The 22,551-nt window shown below is 41.5% G+C and overlaps 1 protein-coding gene across 4 annotated transcripts in view; it reads left to right on the top strand.

Annotated features, from left to right (window-relative positions):
* fam222aa (family with sequence similarity 222 member Aa) overlaps window positions 1–22,551 on the top strand; it is a 117,052-nt gene that overhangs the window by 48,835 nt on the left and 45,666 nt on the right. Inside the window, exon 1 of one of the 4 annotated variants that reach the window (XM_077241403.1) lies at window positions 7,453–8,458. The exons of 2 other annotated variants lie outside the window; for them this stretch is intronic. The gene's annotated coding sequence lies outside the window, so the exon portion shown is untranslated. Of the gene's footprint in view, window positions 1–7,452; window positions 8,459–22,551 lie in introns of those variants that run through there. One more of the 4 variants, XM_077241406.1, reaches the window with a different exon arrangement.

Genomic DNA, 22,551 nt, shown 5'->3' with positions numbered 1-22,551 from the left:
GCCGTGCTCTCCTCGTCCCCCTTTGTCCCAGAGGTGGTTGACACGGCGTGCCGTCCACGGACCGCTTCGCCCCTGTCCCCCTCTGTCGCCAGACCCCTGGCAGAGCAGGCCCCCGCGGGACGACCAGCCTGGTCCTCCCCTGGCCCCCTCTGCCAGGGCGCGGTTGCTAACTGTGCCCCCACATCGGGCCGCTATGCCGTCCACGTCTGGGCCAGTTACTCCGCTTCGTCCTGGACTTGCGCGTGCTGAACCGCTCCCTTCACAGGATGACGTTCAAGATGCTCAAACGCATTTTCGAATGCATACGGCCCAAGGATTGGTTTGCAGTGATCGACCTGAAGTACGCCTACTTTCATGTCTCTATTCTCCTTGACACAGGCGTTCCTTCGGTTTTCTTTCGAGGGGCAGGCATCCAGTACGCGGTTTTCCCTTTCGGGCTAGCCCTGTCTCCTTGCATCTTCACGAAGGTCGTCGAGGCTGCCCTTGTTCCCCTTCGGGAACACGGGGTTCGCATCCTGAGTTATATCGACGACTGGCTGATCATAGCTCACTCTCAAGTTCAGGTTTGCGAACACAGGGACCTAGTGCTTCGGCACCTAGCTCGTCTGGGCCTTCGGGTCAACTGGGAGAAGAGCAAACTTTGCCCCGTGCAGAGGATCTCTTTTCTTGGTATGGATATCGACTCGGTCGCCATGTCCGCGCAGCTTACGAGCGAGCGCGCGCAGTCACTGCTGACTTGCCTGAGACAGTTCGAGGGAAAGAGTGCGGTTCCACTGAAACTTTATCAGAGACTCACCGAGAAGACCCCCGGAGATGCTCGATCAGCGTTGTGCTTTCCTTCCTTCAACAGGGGCTGGAGCGAAGGCTGTCTCCCTCCACCCTGAAGGTCTACGTTGCCGCTATTGCCACACACCATGACCTCATCGAAGGTAAGTCGGTGGGGAAGCACGACCTGGTTATCAGGTTCCTGAGAGGAGCGAGGAGACTAAATCCGCCTCGCCTTCCTCTCGTTCCCTCTTCGGACCTCTCAGTTGTTCTAACTGCCCTGAAGAGTGCTCCATTTGAGCCCCTGCAATCAGTCGAGATTAAATTCCTGTCTATGAAGACAGCGCTCCTGGTTGCACTGGCCTCCATCAAGAGGGTAGGGGACCTGCACGCATTCTCCGTTGACGAAGCGTGCCTGGAGTTCAGGCCGGCTTACTCTCACGTGATCCTGAGACCCCGGCCTGGATACGTGCCCAAGGTTCCTACCACTCCCTTCCGGGACCAGGTGGTGAACCTGCAAGCGCTGCCCCTGGAGGAGGCAGACCCAGCCTTGCACTGCTCTGTCCAGTACACGCTCTCCGTGCCTATGTAGACAGGACGCAGTGTGTCAGGACCTCAGACCAGCTCTTTGTCTGTTATGGTGGGAAGCTGAAGGGAAAGGCTCCTTCCAAGAAAAGGTTGTCTCACTGGATAGTGGACGCCATTGCCTTGGCATACCAGCAGCAAGGTCGACCGTGCCCCCTTGGTGTGACTGCCCACTCCACCCGGAGTGTGGCGTCCTCTTGGGCTCTAGCGCATGGCGCCTCGCTAACAGACATCTGAAGAGCTGCAGGCTGGGCGACACCTAACACATTCGCCAGATTCTACAATCTCCGAGTGGAGCCAGTGTCCTCTCATGTACTCGCTTCAACCAGCTAGTACTAGATCCGCTCAGGTGTCTTCGCTTGCTCGCCATTCCACTCCACGGACTGGATACGTGCGATATTTCCTCAGGTGAGCTTCTCCGAAAGCCCTGAGTTCCTCCAGCACTCCTGATGTCGGCGGCAGTGTCTATTGCCTGCGCGTCGGCTATGTGCCTCCCGTGTGCATGGTCCCTCCTCTGAGCGACCCCCACATGTGTATTTCCACTGTAAGCCTCTCTGAGCATGTGTCTTTCCCTTGGCAAGCCACCTTGCCACCCCTGGGGTTGAAATATTCCACCTGCGGCTGGACACCCCAGTGTTCTCCATATGCATCCCTTTGGGTCATATGTGTATTTTCTAAGTCCCTCCCTCTGGGTTGGCAATAATTGCATATTTCCTCTAAACTATGGGATATGCCCCCCAGTGTACCTTGGTATTCCTGTGCTAGATAGGAGTCCTTTGTCCGTGCCAAACTCACGACAAGGATCTCAGATTTACGCAGGGCACTGCAAGACAGCCGAGAAGGTGGCGTGATTAGACTGGTAACCCCATTCGTCGTCATCCGACGTAACTCGGAGTGACAACGAAAGGGAACGTCTCCGTTCCCTACTCAGGGAACGAGGGTTACATACGTAACCGAGACGTTCCCTTTCGTTGTCACTCCGAGTTACGTCGGATGACGACGAATGGGGTTACCAGTTACGTCTTCCTCGAACTTTCCGCTGTACCGCGGGGATCGCCTGAGCTCAGTCTTGGCTCCTCAGCGAAGAAACATATCTGCATGTTGCCGGCGTCCTCCTTTTATACCCACGAGGTAAGGCGGATATACGCTATGCAAATTCCGCAGACCCATGGCATTTCTTTGCCATTGGCTTGTTTTGTAATACTCGAAGTCGATAGGTGTTCTAAGCGAAACCCCATTCGTCGTCATCCGACGTAACGTCTCCGTTCCCTACTCAGGGAACGAGGGTTACATACGTAACCGAGACGGTTTCCTTTCAGACAGCTTGCATTAATGGATTTGAAATTTGACATGTAATATGAGAATACCTCATATAAAATATGACTCCTGTCCATGCCATTTTTCCCAACGTAAAAGAAAACCCCCATCACGTCATTGTTTGTCTTTTTATTGCAGAACAAGAAAGTTATATGTACTGTATGAAATATACAGAGAATTTACACAGTATACTACTGTTACAGTCATATCAGAATTAATTGAAACAAAATAAATTATCCAGGGAATAACATGAACAAGTATTCTTTACTTTAGTCTTTTTTATTTCTTACATATTTTATAATTCAATATATTGCATCAGTTCAGTTTAAAATGGTATGATGTAAAATTATATGAAGCTTAGCGGTGTTTACGTTGGAAGTCGTGGGTCTGTGGTGTAGTTCGTTAGCTTTTTACTTCTGGCGACTGTATTTAGGTTTCAAAATTCATAAAAGTTGTGTTCATCAGTGAAAATTATCTTTGATGGTCAAAACGTGCAAGTATCACAAACTTTTGTTGATTTTTCGCTTTTGGCTTGCTTAGTTGGAGACATTTAATATTCAACAATATTATTGATATGCCTGCATTGACACCATTATTTGAGAACTGAACTGAGCTGGACAATGACACCACAGTTTTCTCCAGAGTAGCTAGATATATAGGCCTAAATTAACTAAATTAATACATTTTTTACAACAAAAATAAACCATCACTGAACTTACTTCAGCTGGACTATATTGCTATTTTCTTCTATATAGAAACAAACTTTTTTGCATTATTTTCCTGTTATCACTGTAAAGCTGCTTTGAAACAATCTGTATTGTAAAAAGCACTATATAAATAAAGGTGACTTGACTTGACTTGATCACAGTGCTTGTTTTTTGCTATAATCCAAAAGCCTATGGAAAAATCCTATTGGGTTTTAGGGAACCAGTGCGATTCTAACTGCCGGTTTGCCTACAAAGTGATGTCATAGCTGGACTAATCTATTAGTGAAAGTTTAAAATGAATTGGACACCCCACAAGAAGTTAAAGTGGAATTTAAATTGAAATGACATATTGACTGAATTGTAATTAAAAGTTATCTATCTATAGATAACTTGATTACACTTTATTTTAAGGTGTAATTGTTACAGTGTAATTATATATTTAAGTACACAGTAATATTAAGCAACTATATCTATAGGGTTAGGTTAGGATTAGGATTTGGTTGAGGGTTAGTTGCATGTAATTATGCATAATTTACTGTTATTACTAAGGACATGTAACATTATGCAACAAGGACACTGTAAAATAAAGTGTTACCGATAACTTTATATAGATAACATCTATTGTAATTCAGCATCATGTTTGGTATCGTAATTCAAATTCAGGACCTGAATTTAAATGGTATTATCAATTCAATTCTGAATGGTGCACAACCCTGGAAGAAGGCATGTCTGAAAAGATGAGAATAATACCACTGATATGGACTGAAATGAAAAAATGATAGTTTGGATCCTTTTTAAATGGGTAGTTTCTATTGACAAACACTCTGTCAATATAATTTCTAGAGGTTCTGCATTTTAAATGTGTTCAAATTAACAAACACCACAATTAAGTGCACTTGTGTTACTGACTTCCATGGAAAACATGCATCTCTCTTTGACCTTTACTGCTGAGCCTGAGGCCACACAGCGGCATCAGCCACCTGCAGTGTGTGTGTGTGTGTGTGTGTGTGTATGTGTGTGTGTGTGATACCTATGACCCTAAACCCGACTCCCTATTTCTCAATCTCATCAGATCACATCAGCAGCTCTTTTTTTTCAGCTTGATATCTATTTGCCCTTGCCCTCCTCCATGCTCTCCATCATCACATAGCCTTCTCGCTCTCAATCTCTCTCTTTCTCGCTCCCTCATTCTCTTTCTGTGTCCTCTGACCACCTGACACCTTTTCAGGTCCTGTTGGCAGACAGCACACGTTTCACCTGGCAGTGGAACTCAGTGATCCAGCCCTATCGATGGCAGATAAATCAATGTTATCTCTTTTCCCCATGCCTCTGTTTCCATCGATTTCTTTCTGTTACCTTGCAGTTTGTGAAGACTCGAACCTTGCTCAATTAAACTGCCCTACTTCGCCAAAGGAACAAACCGAAACATAAGGCTGAGGACAAGATGAGGAGAGAAAGATCAAGGAAGAGGGTAAAGGAGGGTTGCCTCCGTTCAGATTCAATTCCTCAATGCAGCAGAAATGTCAAGTGACAGTTTTGTTAGAATGAGCAGTTTATCCAAAGCACAGATGGGACATTTTGCCATTGTGCAAGCTGGTGAGTCATATAAATGCTATTTACTAAGACAATCTTTCTGTATAGTAAAATCTCATCCATCAGAGAGCAGAAACATGTAAGTCACATGCACTGATTTTGTCCACAAATAACATTGGAGAGACCAGGGCCAGTTGTCATACGTTTACTCTGTATTGAGTTTATTTCTGTACCGTTAAGTCTTCCCAGACAGCAATGGCCCTGTTTCGGCTCACATCTGGTGCGCATGGAATCCACATGCACCAGATGTGGCCCTGATCTGGGCCAACATTATTTTGCTGTCTGGGTTTGCAATGTAAAAAATAATAATAATAATAAACACATGTTGACCTGTAGTGGGGCATGTTTTCTCAGAGGAAAATGCTTCTTTGTGTTAATAAAGCACAAAACAACTCTTGACACAACAAAGAGAAACTTTACAGTACAAAAATATCAAATTATTGTTCTGATAAACAATAATTTTAATCAATATTAAATTACAACATATGAAACATCACAACTTGCCCCATTTATGAACTTAGCCTTGTGACAAGCACAAATCCACTTTAATACTCAAATTATTTGTCTAAAACAATGAGCTTTGAGTGTACTTTAACTGACAAAACAACCAGTTTTTCATAGACTAAAGATATTGTGTGTGCGTGAGTGCGTGTGTGTGTGTGTGTAGGAATTGCTAATACACCTGCTATTGTTAACATCTCTCAGAATGGCAAAACAGTTACACTATTTGAGGTGTCATGTGCATTTGCCTTGTTTATGGAGGACTCTTACAGCTCTAAGATTCTAAAATATCAGTCATTGAGAACCTTGTGTACAAATACCAGCTTATTGTGCTAGTGTTCGGTCTAGGTCATGTACACAGACTGGCGATCCGTGGACTTTCCATTGAGGGGATTTCTAAAATGGGCCTAACAGTTGGCAAAGTACTGTTCAATCTTACCAATTATAGGAAGTATGTTTATTTCGAAAAGGCAATGCTTCCTGTACCCTTAGAACTGTATAATTTATAATAATGTGCTGATTTGTTTTAATCTGTTGGATTATTCAAAATATATGATTCCTAATGAAATTTGACTTGTAATGTGGAATCAAATAAAGTATATAAAATGTATTTGTGTGTGTGTGTGTGTGTGTGTGTGTGTGTGTGTGTGTGTGTGTGTGTGTGTGTGTGTGTGTGTGTGTGTGTGTGTGTGTGTGTGTGTGTGTGTGTGTGTGTGTGTGTGTGTGTGTGTGTGTGTGAGTGAGTGAGTGAGTGAGTGAGTGAGTGAGTGAGTGAGTGAGTGAAGTATCCTTGGTAAAAAAAACTCCTTTTATCTTTAGGTTCTCAACAAGACTCCATATCATATTACTTTATACTGATTAAAACCTAAAATAGTTTCACACTGACCCAACAGGGATGTCTGCTGGGCTGATTTCAGATGTGAAAGGCATGGAAAGGCATTAGTCAGAGCTGCAGTCTCCTGTCAAAATTCTTCCTTAGGCCATCAGCTTCTTCCTATAAGAACATCCTATAGGCCTTCTTAATATAATTCTGATGTTTTCAATGTCAGACAGTCAGATTCACTGAAGCTTAAGGGAGAGGTTACAATACTTTGAAAAATATGGAACTATCTTTTTACAGAATAGAATAGCTATTATTAGAATAGGTATTTTTATCTTGCTTATTATATAGCTATTATTATTATAATTATTATTAGAATAGCTGTAGCCCAATTATTGTGTTTTCTTTCATTTCCACTCTTTCCTTTACCTGGTAACCATGCAATCTCATCTCTCTGAGAACAATCCATCGGTAATCAATTGAGCTCCAGCTATGACATGTGTGTGGGAGAGCATTTTATCTGTTGATTCCATAGGCAGATGACTCGACTAACATTCCGCACGTGTTTGCTCAAGTTTGATAGTGGGAAATTTCCCACTTGCTGAAAAGCAGTATTTTAAAACGAGAAAAGACGGAGGTGCAACTGCATACAAGCCATATTCTAGTAGGCTACTTTGCTTATTTTTTAAATAGCCTAGTAGTAGCCTAGGCCTAACTTACTTCGATATTAACGAGTAGGCAGGTCATATGGCTCACAGCCTACTTTACCACATAACAATTGGGCTACTGGCCTACAAATGTTTGAGAACACAGCCTTTATGGAGTCAAAATATACTAGCCTATAAAAATATTTCTAACTGACCATGTTGTGTAGGCCTATGTCAATAAATATTTCAACTTTTTTTGTTATTGGTTGCCGCGGGTGCCTATAACCGTTGTTAAACCCGTCCCCAGTTTCACAAGATCACTGTCCAGTCCCTGAGCGTTTATAATTTCTCAAATAATAAACTTGACGTTTGGACGCTGACAGCGTCACCGTGGTAACAGCCCTCAATTACCCATGATTGGCCGACCCGTGGGAATATTTAAATTCCCCCTTTGCGCTGATTGGCTGGTGGGCGGTCGGTGGAGCCGTGAGAGTCTGCACCGTTCCGGGTTATTGTCAGTCTCGGCAGCCCGGCGCAGGGGGTGAGGCGCAGTGCCTATAAGAGAGTCACAGAGACGCGGAATATAGACAAATTATTGATTTAAGGTCATTCATTCGTGCTTGATATTAATATGAACAAGAGCTGCAACCTTTGGACTCCTTCAGAGGAATAATTAGACGGACGTCGGAGTTGAAATCGCGACGGAAGGTTTCCGAGCAAGGGGATGAAGAAAACCGCTGGAAGTGAACGGTGATTTCTCTTTTCCCCAGGATTAAACGGCGTATACTAAATGCCCGCACCTGCTCTTCTTTTCAAGGAATATCGTCTTAAACACAACGAGGGCTTTCTAGTATATTCCGTGGATAAACATTCCTCTTGATTGCATACGCCAAAGTCTGTTCGCTGTTTTGGATTTAAGGACGTTGCGAATCGCAGTTTATTTAATTGGCAAAGCACTTATTTATTTATCGGATTCGTGTCAGCAGAAAAGCTGTCGTTATTACTGGAGTTTGCAATTTGCTACTAAGCCTTACTCGGAGATTATTCCAGTAAGTAAACGGGTAAAGAAAAATCCAGACCGACGGAATCATTTACGATAGTTCCAAACGCAGTTAACGGAGCGCAGTTGACAGACGGTGTTTTTTGGTGAACAGCTCCTCACTTGACCCGCTGTCGCCTATTTAACACAAACACAGATCGGATTCGTTAAAAGATAACAAGAAATTTTAACCTAAAGGCAAGCAAAAACTGCCCAACGATTCTGCAGAAGAAGCTGTTTTTGGATGACTTTTCCTTTTTTTTTTACGCGCGTGAAAAACGCATATAAAAGGAACTAATAATAGCCTAAGTCAACTGAATATACCAGGGATTATACATTTTTCCACTTCTAAGAACAGAATGAGATATTATTGATTGTTCCCCTTCGTTTGCTCTCTTCTGTTCTTTCGGCCGCTTTACGTTCCCATAGTCTTGTCGTCACAAACCTGCATGGAAATCTAGTCAGCACCACAGAGCGATTTATGGTAAATATACTCTCCCCTACTCATAATTTCAGCCTTAATTGATCTTTCAATGAAAATATGCATGTTAAAGATCTATTGTTTTACCCATGATTAGGCTTTTACTGGTTTTTAAGTTCGCAGCTGTCACAATTTAACACTCTTCGAGACGTAGCCTCAATCAAGTCGCAGTAGGCTATACAGTAGATTAATGTAGTGCCCTTACAAAAATGTTGTATCCTTTAAAAACGTATTGTTAAAAATATTATATATTTTTTAAATAGCAACTGTGGTTAATACCTACCACAGTTTTATCATGATAACAACAACTTTAGCGACTATAGCCTAGTGATTTTGTTGTTGTTGAAAAAAAAAACATGACAATGTAGGATAGCCTACACAGTTAAACTCCATTTGAGCGTTAAATTATCAAATAAGTGTAGCCTACAGTTACAGTGCAACTAGTGAAATCTCTACAATGCATAATGCGTTGTGGCAACTTTGACTATAAGCAACAGAATCGCCTTTGACTGGTTGGTGATTTAAAGCAATGATTAGCTGAATAAGGCTCCACGTTTGTCGTCATTTAATCGTGTGAAGTAATATCGGGTGGCGGCTTTTAGGCCCCTGACAGAACATACAACCTTTGTTTCAAGGTTTTACCTGCAATAAATAAAGGAAGTGCAGTAAAAACGGAGGTGTCGGGCGCTGAATGGCCCCAGGACGCTCTTTGATGTGCACTATGGGTGTTTTTAAAGAGTACGCTGACAGGATGAATGCGCTCAAAGCATAAAATCTGGTTACAACACGATGGCAGGCGAGAGGATCTGAATAAAAGGTGTGAAAGTCTTTTCCAGCTCCTCCTCGTCTTAGTTTCACCACAGAGTGTGTCAATGATTTCCTTTATGACTTAATCTTTAACTACTTAGTTTAAATAGCAGTGCAGTTGCTTTAGCGGTTAAAGTTCTGGGCTGGTAAGTGAAGGGTTAGGTTCAAGTTATCACAGTTGTGCCCTTAAGCAAGGCTCTTAACCTCAGGTTGCCTCAGGAGCACTGGCCCCCTGAAATGTTTTGGGTAAATGCTTGACTTTCAAGAGGGGCTCATGGCAAGGTGTGGAAAGTTTGATTCATTAAAATGCTTTGTTTAGGGCCCATTTGGATGGCGGGCTTGGGCGTCAACAGGCTTTTCATGTAAAGCTATTATCCTAGCACTCTGATGTCAGCTGTTCCTTCTCCATGCATCGTTTGCAGTTTCCAAGAACTGACGTTTTGCATATCCTATCTCTATGAAATCTAATCGGTGAACCCTATGATACTGGATAAACTGCAGCCCGGGTTTTATTTGTCCAAGAAGACAGATCAGTGGCCTAAACAAATGTTGTGTTTTTATTATCAGAGACTTTAACCCACTATTTGCAGTCTTTCTGAGATTAACAACAATAGTTGGCAAAAAGTTTTTTTCCCCCAGGTTACTTGGGTGGGTTTGGCCCACCCTGAATGTCCTAAACTAAGGTTTTTTATCGGTATCAGTGTTTCCATGAAGAACCTATAGCATTCAAAGAATATTTCTATAACACAAAAGTTTCTTTTTTAATGGAAAAAGGTTCTTTAGATTTAGATTATTAAAATCTTCACTCTGAAAAAATGGTTAACTCTATTCACCAAATGGTTCTTTGGAGAACCCCAAATGGTTATGCTATGGTATTGCTGCAAAAAAACATTTTGCAACCTTTATTTTTTAAGAGTGTTTGGCACCTTAAATCTTAAGAGCTGGAGATGCTTTTTATGCTTAAGATATGTTTGTCCTTAGACAATCAATATCTAATGCAAAACAGCCTGAACTGAGGCATTTTTTAAATATTACTTTATTCTTAAAGGCAGTCCAAGTAGTTTAACATTGCATAATAAGTAGCTGATTAAAAAAAAACTTTTAAATTTAGACCGGTGTGAGTATACATATTGATTTTCTGTCAGAAAAGAGAGTTTTTTATCTCCCCCATACATCACAATTTAAGTCTCACGAGGCCCCCCGTCATTTCTCCGCTGCTCTGACTAATGCGATTGGCCCCCTGCTCCATGGTGGACGTTCCACTCTGCAAGTCATCACTCTGGAGGCTTAGGGCTCTGGCTCTTAGCTCGGCTCCAGCATGTGGTCTTCCTCGGGGCCTGGCAGCCTCATTACCCCAGCAGAGTCCCTCACTCTGAGGGTTGCGACTCCCTCCACCCGTGGAGACAGCACCTGTCAAGGAGTATGCTCACCACTCTATTGAATAAAACATTCAGTGATGTACGAGTGGAAAGGTTCATCTCCGGGGGCCAGAGTTGCCTCATTTCCTACTCCTGCTGCACATCCGTGACCCGCTGAGCAAATTGGCCCGGTATTAGCTCTGTGGCTCGATCTCACCTAAACAAATAGAGCTTCCAGCATAATGCTAATCTCAACTGAGCCGAGCGTGCGTGGGGGAGAGGTGGAGATAGCTGGTGGCGAGATGGTATGGTCTAATATTTAGGTCACTGAATTGTCTTAGCATTTTTTCTCATTTTTCATAGCTTATTTAATTTTTCCGTTTTGTCAGTTTCTTGTTTTTGTTGACTTTTCCACATCTGATTCGATCACATTTGCACACATTATTAGTTTTGAGTCAAACTTGCATTTTTCCTTGTGTGCTGTAGGTACTTTTCCACACAAAGTCATTATGAAGAGTTTGACGATAGAAAACTGATGGCAAGATGTTTTGGAAGGATTTCATGCCCTGTAAGCCATCCAAAAAAAAAAAAAAAAAAAACAGTTTATTGTTCCACCGTCAGCAGAAAGGTTTCTCTTGATGGAGAAATGCTGTTTGGGCTCAATTCAACCTCTGCTTACCTTATTGAGCGGCAAAGATCTTAATGAGATTAAATAAGGAGTGAATTTTCAGAGGTGTGAAGTTAAACTCGTACCCGTTTCACCGTTTCTGCCTCTGCCGCAGATGTTGATGGATAGTTTAATTTTCAGAAGGATATTATTAAAGAAGTGTGCGCTGTTCATTTGAATATAGAGATAAGTATGTAGATTGATTGATTGATGGCCATGAGGTGAAATCACTCGACCGTTTTCTTATTAAAACCAGGGAGAGCGAGGGCTTCGCTCATGAATATCGTTATATTAGCAAAACTTTAATTTCCTGCCTTATATATTAATCTGTTTTTAGGTATTGTCTCAGCTAGTATAGTCCTAATAGTTCCGTGGTCGTATAATGAAACCTTTCTGTCTAGAAATTTATAACAGTGAGTAGCCTGCATACACATGCTTTTTTTCTGTTCTTTAACCATAGGATTTTACAGTAACACATCTTTCAGAGCTGAGATGAACATGTTGCCTAATACAAGCACTCTTTCGTTTAACCCCCATTCCTTTTTTTTCGGGTGGGTTGGTAGAGCAGTTAGTTGGTGGATGGGGCAGGACATGGTCCTTGAACTTATCTCTGTGTAGCGTCCGAACAGTGGGTCATTAGGTGCAAACATCTCTCTATATCTCAAGGCTTGGGGCATGGCCTCGTTCTTAAATGCTAGTTTTGAAGGGACGATTGAAGTATAGTAAGTTCACGTATGAAGGAAACATGCACATGTAGGTGATTGGTTTTGTTTATGGGATTTGTGTGCTGTTTAATTCCCTTTTTGTTCTTTTCTGGTAATGTTCAAGAGGTCATTGCCATCGTTTGTCTTCTTTTGAGGTTCAGTTGAATTTTAACCCAGGTTAGGGGAGGTTGTGGGGTGAGACGGGGATGATGTCGACCTTGTCCCATTTTCAGCTGTCGCCCATGGTATTGTTCAAAATGGAAGCCCTGGTACCCAGAGTAGCACACACAAAAAGTGTCTAAACTTACTGGTTCCTTTTACCTTCACCAAAAGAATGGGTCTCCATCTTGTGCATTTTTTTTTAAATCACTGGTACTTTGAAAAATGAATAGACCAATTTACCGTGGCTGCTGAGAAATATAGAATAGAAAAGAGTGTCAAAAGAAAATGTCTTTGTTAGTTGTGAAAGTGCGGTGAATGGATTGTGAATGCTCCTGTCTCGCTGCTCTCCTACAGAGCTCCTCCTGCGAGTATTGAGTGTTAAGGAGGTGCCATTGTTCCGGAAGAGCTATTATATCTGTGCCCCTGGTAATCCACAATTTCTATCCTCTCTCCCCCACTCCATTCCCCTAGCCGTTCGTACAATGCTAATGTTCCCAACATCTGTTAATGCGCAACACCTGCGGTGGAGGCTGTTTGATTCCTTCTTCTTTATGGCATTCCTTTCTCCCCTGTCGCTACATAAAAGGCACAGCCCATGTTGCTTTCGTTAGTGATGTTGATTAAAAGTGTCGGGAAGAAAATCCAAGCATGGAAATGGTGTCAAGATGCGCCACTCTAAATGGAATTTCAGGATAACTTGTGTTGTTGTTGTTTACTTGACCTTTCCTTTGCTGCAGTTTCAATTTCACCAGCTTTATCCTCATCCAAATGAGACGCTGCTGGGCTGCAGCTTGTTGATTTAGCCGTTCCGAGGTCTTTCCTTCTCTGGCATCTCTGCAACTTCAAGGAGAGGATGATTTCACAAATCTTATGGACGGTTTTTGCTTTCTCTGTAGTTCTCAAAGCATTGGAATTAGCTAATTTTGTTTTGGAAAGTTTGGCTTGCGAGCCGAAAAGCCTGTTGTATTATTTCCCTGTGAGAAATGTGAAATAAAGTGAATTTTGAGTATATTCTTGAACACTTAAAAGTCCCATCAAACTCTCTTTGAGCATTCGAAGGAGCTGTTTTCCCCCCTTCAGGCTTAGAGAGATACCTGTGGCATGTTTGTCATTTAATGGCTCTGAATGCAGTGGAAGGACGGCAGATTAAGCGGTGTACAGCTTCACATCTCTCTGCTTCATAGCTAATCACACTAGCGAAACAGGAATCATATTCAAAGAGTGCTACTCTGAAGGACAAATTGTTCTCCCTAAAAACAAACGGCTGTGTAATCGGCCTCCTGGGTAAATTGATTTCCTGATGGTGGACAGTGGGTGATGCTGGGAAAGTGGCCCTGCTCGCTGCTCCTAAAGGACTGAAAAGTTTGCTTGGGCATCAGTCATTGAGAATTACGGGAGTGTGTTTTTTTATTTTTTTTAAATAATTGTTTCTGGAAAATTCATAGTGCATCCTGTTTCTCCTTGTAAAGGGAGCAGTTCAATTTCCATGAGTTACGGCTTAGTGTTTTCAGTTGGTTTCTTTGTACTCCCTTCACTGTTGTTTCTCTGCCAGCATAAATCAGTGAAATGCTTTCAGTGTAGCTCTGTTATATGCTTTTGCAGATATCTTTGTTCTTTACCCCATTTTTGCAAAAGATTTGGGTAATATCCTGACTCTCATACTGTCCCATGGTTCATTTCATCATTGTGACATGCTGTAATGAAACCATCGTTGCAATCCAAAGCTGTGGTGTTTAGACTATATTTTTCTCCATTACTTAAAGGCATGGTTCACCAAAAAAAAAAAAATCACACCCTCACAAAAAGCGACGTTTTAATGAATGTTTGTATTGCACTTTTACATACAATAAAAAGCATATCTATGTGCTGTTCTCTCCACCCATAAGGCCTATAAACGTCTAAATTAGATTTTTTAGACTTTTTTTTCTTTCTTTTAAAAACTTTATCAGTGTTTTGTCCACATTCAAGTTTTGTCTTAACAAACTTTGCATGTCTAGTAAAAAAATACTATTTTCAAATTTCATTACATTAAAATCCGAGCTACAATTTTGCACCCTGTTTGCTATCTCAATTCAAACTCATTTAAAAAATGTTTTTGCCCCTTTTGGAGTTGAGCAGCCCTTTTTTTTCTTCACATTCTTCAAAATATTTTTTGTATCAGGGTATTAGGGGTGCACGATATTGAAGAAAAATGTGATCTGCGATAACTCGCTAAATAATGCGTGTTTAATATATTTTAAAACTGAGAATAATATAACCAACATACATGTTTCACAATGTTTTTGTGAGAAGAAAGCATCCCTACAACTTCTGAAAATGAACAGCAGTGTTTTACCGTAGCATTACATAAAGTGTCATTTTTAACTTCAGTGTCAATATAAATAGCCTACTTTTGATTATTCAATTTCTGTTGTTAAATAAGACTAATGTAAAAAAATAAAACACTGCTTAGTCTTCACTGTATGAATTAAATATACCCTGATTTTAAAGAGCTGTGAGTGATTCAACTTTTTATCCTTTGTTGTTTGATTAACATTAACAACATTGCTTTCGTTATTTTTCCAACATATTAAGGCTATTAAAATATAGTGAGAGCCTTTAGACTGGGACCTGTTTACAAATCCTGTTAGTTTACTGCCAGGGAATATGGGTTTTGTCATTTGGTGTGGTTGAAAGTTGAACACTTTTAATTACTCTTAACCTTGGCCACAAATACAAAGGTTGATTCTGTTCCTTTGAATGCGAGTGACAATGAACAAAAGTGCCATTGGCGGCGACTTAGATTGCCATGAATCTCTTCAAATACTATGCAATCTATATTGTTCACGGCGTGCGTTTCATAAAGGCAGTTAGTCAGCTTGCAGTGTATTCGAGAGGTAATGAAATTTCCACCGACTGCAGGAAACAATGCCTTCGGCCTCGGCCGTTTGCGATTAGCAATCCCACACCCCTGCTGGCGACTTCACGCTGTGTGCTGGGAATGCAACGTGTTATAATAAAAACTCTAGAGATTTGTATCACACATTGCCAGGCGTAGATGTTTAATTGTTGATGACGTTAATGGGTCGGAATACAATATCTCACTCCTTCGATAGGTTTGTGATTGAAAAACCCGTTGCATAGGGCTTTTCCCCCATGTTAATGTTATTGTTCAGAGACAGTGGCGAACAGCTAAGTGCACACAAGCCTCTAATGTAACGCCATTATTTCTGTACAGCGCTCCGCTGCTGTAGGCTGGGGTTTCTGCCATTCTCAGTGTTATTGCTCTTGTCAAAAGGTTCTAAACCAACAGTGATATTAGGCCCTCGGGCGTCTACTTTTCTGCATGCCTTCCTCTGCTTGAGCACAGGAGCTCAGGACTAAGACTGGATGGACACACACAAACCTCCTGCTTTATTACCTCCTGCCTGCTGCTGGAATTGCTTTCCTCCCTCGAGTGAGCCGGGCATAGGCTGCTTTATTGTGTTAACCTATTTGTGTGTCAAGAGCTATTGCGCCACTTTTTATCACTGTTTGTATTTGTTTGGGGGGGGGGGGGGGTATACGGATGGACGTCACCTCGCTCTCCTTAGGGGGAGGGATAATGACTGGTTGCTAAGCACTTTTTAGTCGCCCTCCACCAACCTTTTATCCATCGTAATCACTTTTATCTCTCAAAGATGTCATGTATAATTATGTGTTTTCTGTAATCCTCTGAAACCTGCCTAATGGCGGGCAGGTGAATGAGAAGCCGGGCGTTCGTGTACTGCCCGTTTGCTATGAGACTAATAGAAATATTTCTAGAATTGCATTAATTTGGTACTGTCAGCCTGAGATGGTAGATGCTGTAGTTCTTGTGTGGATTAGATTTCAGCTGGCGTCATGTCCCGGTACCTTTTATTGTCCATTAACTTGATCCATTAACCCAAATCGCTTTTTTGGGTTTCTGCATTTGTTTTTTTTTTACTCATTCAAACCCCTAAATAATTAAAAAGCCCCCCGCAAAATCATGGAAACAAAATTTAATTAAGCATTTTTGTTTATTGATTCATTTGAGCTGTTTGTTTCAATGAAAAGATTCCCTTATTGAAATCCATATTTATTTGTAGAAAAGCACTGGGGAATCTTTCGATTAGCATGTCAGTTCATTGGTTTGTTTAATTACAAACAGGTTCAAAACTAATTGGTTTGTATATCTAAAATGCACAAATGGCTATCTTTTCAAAGTAATTTTGCATTATCAGCCATGTTGATCAGTTACTGCTTACTCAAAAAACTGTTGATGACTTCTTCCCAGAAAACTTTTGTCCTTGATATAACAACTGCTGCAGAGTGATGAGGACATGGCACCAATATTGGTTTATTTGTTGTGTTATTTTTGTGGACTTAAGTTTTATCAACATTTTGATTAGGTTGGTGGAACTGCCAAGTGTATGCGACTGTGTCCCGCAGTTCTATAAACCACGCCCCTACTAGAAGTTACGCCTCCTACAGTGAAACAGTAACTAATGATGTCATCAGAGGCCCTCCCTCTGGATACGCTGATGTTGTCAATAGTACCGCTCTTCTTCTACTTCACTTTCCTCGCTTTTTACCTAATGATACGGCATACAGATTGTGTTACATAGATCACCAGACGCCGTAAGTCATCCTGTTTGTTTTTAAATTGTGAAATTTACAGTTCATTTTCATTTTATGGAAATGGTATGTTTAGGGTAAGGTTTAGGTTTGTGGGTTAATTTGATTATATAATTTATTTCATGTTTTACTAATCACTTTTATTTCCTACTTCATAAGATTTGAAAGCAATATAGCCTAAGTTAGCCTTACACCATACGTTTCATACATAAAACATAAAATAATTTACTTCAAAAGATTGTTTTAGTTTATGACATCCACACTTGTTTTTTCACTGGAGGCGTAACTTGTTGTAGTAGTAGGCATAACCTGCAGGGTCGTGGTTTGTAGTACCGCGGGACCCAGACAGACCCTTCTCAGAACTGCTGACCCTCCACGGACTAATGAACTGCCTGCACCGCTCAAGGGAGATGAGAGGTCTGGCAGATATGGTTGGCCCAAAGCCGAGTGTTTTATCTCCAGACCTGGCTTGCCGAGAAGGTAGACAGGAGAGGCTTTCAAAAGAGTTTTTATTGTTTATAAAACCCCACATATGCAACCTCCGCTGTATGCGTGATTGCACGTGCATGTGTGCTTCTTGAGCCTGACCCCAATTTACACACTGCCTTTTCCTAACGAAAGTCATTGATGTTCTTTTAGCTTGTGCCGAGTTTCAGGCATAATTTGTGTGTGGCCAATTATCTCTCCAGCTTTGAAGACTTTCCTCTTGCTTCTCCAGGTTGGGATGAAATTAATTTCGAGCTTCCCGAGAGCCTCAAAGCCTAATTTAGACTCTGGTTAAAAATCAAGGATCTCTTGCTTTTAATTTGACATTTCAGTTTTGATTTCTTTTGGGCTTGGAAACACCTTAATTGCAGTTTAAACCATCTCAAATAAGCAGATTCTTCAGTGGTTTACTGCTGGAAATGTTAATTTGTGAATTGTAATATACACTGCTTCAGAATTGTATTTGTTTAGGCTTATTCTGAGTGTAGCTTGGCCTAGCAGTTTGAGTTAACAGAACTTTGAACTGGTGATGGTTTACTATTCTTCGTTGGGCACATTTGCTGATCTGTTATCTGTCTTGTGTTTGAATCTACACAAGTTATTTATATTGATAGGTAATGGTTAGAGGATATGGTTTAATTATTGATAAATATCAGTCTGAACTCTTTGACGGTTCATAGATCAGAAACAAATGAGATGCTGGCTTAAATGCAGGGCTAGTTTTAAAGTAAGCCATTATCATTTGATTTGCATTTCACATTAAAATCCACATGACTGGCGTATGAAATTGCAGTCGACGGGTGTGGTTTTGGAAGGTTTGGATATGTTCTACAGTTTTGTCTCCCCATCCTGTCCCTCGCTCAAGCGACTCTGTGCCGATTCCATGGGATCCGTCTGTGAGACCGGCTGTGACAGCTCTCCTGTTCATGGAGTCAGAATGCAGACATGCTGAAAACACAGCGCACACGTTCTAACCTCCCATGTGTGCCTCCTCTGGAACATCTGTCCAGCTGTCATCTTGTCTCAGCCAATCAGATTCTGCTGTGGGCAGTAACTGTGGAAGTGTAGCTGGAGTAGTCTGTCTGCGCGTGTGTCTGTCTCTCTCGGAGGAATATGAGAGTGTGTCGGAGCATCGCTATGTGCTTTTACACCAAACATGCGCACACACAATTCCTCTGTGCCTGTTTACCAATAATGTGCAGAGATGTGAGCAGCAGATGGTTCCTAATATTTCTCTTTTTTTTTTTCTCTCTCTGTATGATTTTTCATGTTTAATCCCGATTTCCAAGTAATGCTGTCAACTTATATCATTTTCAGAACGTTTTTAATAGAAAGTGGTTTAAAGGGGTACTCCGCATTAATCTGTGGAGCGGTTCTTTGTCCCGTAGTAATGTCTGAAACTTTTGAATCTGTTCTTTTTAATAATTTTGTCGAACTGTAACTGTAACAATGAAATTAGTTACTTGTTAGGGCTACAAATAACGCAACATTTTATAGACGCAATCTATAAAACTTATTTGAAGGCATCAGAAAAAAACACAATTAAACTAAAGGGAATATGTTGTGAAAATGTTGTGCAATCCATTTTCTTAATTTTTTTTCTAAATCAACCTTTTCATATTGAACAAATTATGTGAACAATATTTTGCGACCATAAAAAAGCAACATCTGGCAGTCTGTAACTAATTTAAAAACAACGGTTTTGAATACTTGTTTTACTGCTAAAAAATTAAATAAAATTATTCCAGTGTGACTAATCAGTTAGTCATTTTTTAACCTGTTCATTGAAGCGAATGATAAAATACATTTTCAATGCTAGTTTTTCTTTTATTCAACAAAATATATTTCACTACTCGAAAACAATCAGTTGATCTGAGTGATGAATTGATTAATAACTTTTTAACCAATTCCCTTTAAAGGACCATTCAAATAAACCACTAGATGAAAAGTCTTAAATACTCAGATCATACTCTCATTTCAAGTTCCCAAGATAGTGTAATTGTTTTTTCTAAAAGTTTTCAGTTGTGACTCCTAGTTTCCACCTAAAGTTAGTTACAGTCTGCAAGTTTCTGTGTAGGTGACATCCTCTACCATTAGTTAGTGTGGCGCATTGCGCTCTTTTGTGAATACGTGAAGCTCTTCCCCCTCACGGTAAGACGAGCCCTGTGTGACCAGTTCTTAATGCCCACTATCTCTTGGCTGTTAGATCATAGCGCCTTTTTCTTGACCGCTTGTCTGAGAGGCTCCGGTCTGAAGCCCCATCCCTCATCAGTGGCACAGGATGGCGCTTCAGATAAAGGAGGAGAATTCTATTTATGTCCGCCTGTAAACAAAGTCCTAGTGAGGGAGAGCTAATGGCCTGGAACTGACGAGAGCCTGCAGGGATATATCTCACTCTATTTCTCCCTCCCTCTCCCTCGCTCATCTTGTCACTCTCTTTCCTCCTCATCCTTCTAGTCATGGTGGAAGTAAATGGGAGAATCAGGCTGAAAGGAACCACATTGAAGCAGTCAGTTTTCTGATGTGAGGAGAAAGGCTTTGAGGTCCTCGGCCTGAAAGGGAGCGAGAGGGAGGAAGAACAAGAAGACCGGAGGAGAATTTCTCCTGGGAACGGAGTGTAGTGAGAACAGCTGTTCAAAATGTACTTTCTCGCTTTCTTTGGCCCCATCTCTAGGTTCAAATCCACTGCTCATCAAACATTTATCATACACTTTTACATCAATTCCTCTAGATGTTGGACCAGTGATGTTTTTGAAGGGTTTTTGATCTTCGAAGCTCCAAGTTCTTGACGGAGGGAATTGAATTTCCTGTGACATATGGTTGTGATCGCATGCTTAAAGTATATTTTTGATTGGTCCCGTGTGGATCGACTAACTCTTATAAGTTCTTTTCTAAGATTAATTACAATCTTTATTTTTGAACGACATCTGATTGATGTTTCCTGCGAGGTGACAGCTGCTGGTTATTGGGGAATGCTTGATTGATCCGCACTGATGGAGCAGAGACAAGCCATGAAACTCTCCCATTGAGTGTCACTTACGACATGTCTTGCAGCGCCAGGCCCATTCTGTTCTGTCTTGCGTGCAAGTGACAGACTTGTGCTATGTATTGAATCTGGGATTGTTAAGCAAACGCTCGGTGGTAACGCTTTGTGTTATGATTGAAGGGCAGAGATGGCATCTTTTCGGCAAAACCCAATTTCTGTGCAAACTTCTCCCCTCCCCTCTCCTTCACGTCGACACGTTAGCTAACCCCGGTGACAAGCGAAATGCTGCTGCTTGTGACTTTTCGTTTTATCATTCAAATTCGTCCCATTGATGTTGCTGGCTTTGATTGACAGGCAAACTTTGGAGAGTAGCGATAGCAATCAGTCCTCATCAGCTGCGTTTGTGACCGTGGACAATAGTTTCTCTCTCTTTCGGTTTTCACACTCGCCGTTTTTTTGCACGTCCCCCTCCCTGCTGTCACAGAGAACTCAGACGATTGCATTTCTGTCACGACAGAGGGCTATTAATCTTTTAAATCCGAGCCAGACCTGAGCAGCATTGTGTGCTGGTATCTGAGAGTGCACTGTGGAGACCACTCTGAAAAAGAGCGAACGGGGGGAACATAACGGACTCGTTCTCTTTGTTAAGGAGAAACCGAAGCTTTCTGAATGCGCACAATATTAGAAATCTAATCTGTCAGAGAGCGAGTGATAGATGAGCAACATGCAGATGGTGAGGTGATTGTAAAATCAGGCTGCTGGTTTTACCTGATATCCCTCCGGTCCTCTGCTCGTTCGCTCTCATCTAACCCGTTGGCCCATTTGGTGTGTTTTACTAGACGGAAAAAAGTCCACGTGACTCGCTTTAACCTTTATTTTAGTAGAGGGAGGTCACTGGGTGGTCTCCGTTCTTTCGGAAAGGTCATTGCACTTTGAGGTCATGGGTTTAGACCAGGAGATGCAGAATCGCTGTGTTCAGGCGCCCTTGGAGCAAACATGTGAGTTCATTGCCTCGCTCAAGGGCAAAACAGTAGTGGGAAAAAAACAGGGACATTAGAACAAACATGCCGCTTACAAAAGTTAACATTATATGTGTCCTGTGAGGCATAGGAATCAGAATCTCTCCGCTAAGCAAGCTCTATTATAGAGCTTGAGAATATGCCATGCAGTTTCGAGGGTGTCTTACGCAGTTGCTAAGGTGTTTTGGGTGGTTTCTATGGTGTTTTGACTGCCTAATTGTCCACCAGGTGAAAATTGTAAGTCTAATAGTTTAGAAAAGTCACATCACATGATTTGAGGTATCATTCATGTCTATGACACTTTGGTCTAATAATGGTTTGAACAAACTTCTAACCACAAGTTTGAATGATAGTAATAGTGATACTTGCTGTAGTAAACGCAGCTAATTATGTGGAGAGATTATTTTTTCATGTCGAACAGCAGACAGTTGAGAAATCAATGCAAACCTTTCATGTGAGCTTTTAAAACAAAGCCACGGATTCATTTTTATCACAAAACCAGCAGGCATTTCTGCCTAAAAGACTCTCGCTGTTAATGAAGTGCTGCCTTGTTGGAGGCATTAAGAAGTATAAAACTAGTGAGTTGAGGAAAACAGTGCAGAGCCTCTTAACATTTTTACGATGAAGCGAGGTACTTAATATTAGTTCAAACATGCTTCTTTTAATTGCTTATTTGGCATTAAGCAGACATTTTTAATTCAAAGTGACTCACTGTACACTAATTGCAAGAACAATCCCCCTGGAGCAAAATGAGGTCAGGCGTCTTACTCAAAGACAAAATGGTAATCGGTTCTCAGGAACTTTACGGTTTCACCCCATATTGAATCGCTCTGTTTTGTGCTGATGCCCTCGCCTCCTCTTGGCCCCCTTCTCCCAATTAGGATGAGGTGTTCGGGTCCCCACCAGAGGAAACTCGATCCAGCGGGCTGAGAGCTCCAGACATGGTTGGCTGGGCGCAGTGATGCACAGAACGGTGCTACTCGATAGGGGTTTCGCCAAAGGGCCGCTCAGGGAAGAAGCTCCATTGAATTTCCTCTCCAGAAAAACATGTTTTCGCCATGCAGGACTTCCAACCAAGGCAGAAAAGGTGGTGCAGAACTTCTCATGTGGAGTATCCATTGGTTACCACAGATTCAGACCAGTTAATATGTATATCTTTATTTAATTCAGAAGAAAGAGAAAAGAAAAGTGGAAAAGGAACTTAAATCAGATAGTCTAGACAGAGTGAGCTTTTTATATGGCTTATAAAATGTTTAAAGACAGCATAACAAGATTCCAAAACTCATTTAT

The sequence above is a fragment of the Siphateles boraxobius genome, unplaced genomic scaffold, assembly GCF_051911475.1.
Source record: "Siphateles boraxobius isolate OS27281-9 unplaced genomic scaffold, OSU_SipBor_1 24, whole genome shotgun sequence".
Taxonomy (NCBI): Eukaryota; Metazoa; Chordata; class Actinopteri; order Cypriniformes; family Leuciscidae; genus Siphateles; species Siphateles boraxobius.
This window is presented reverse-complemented; position numbering and strand designations above follow the sequence as displayed.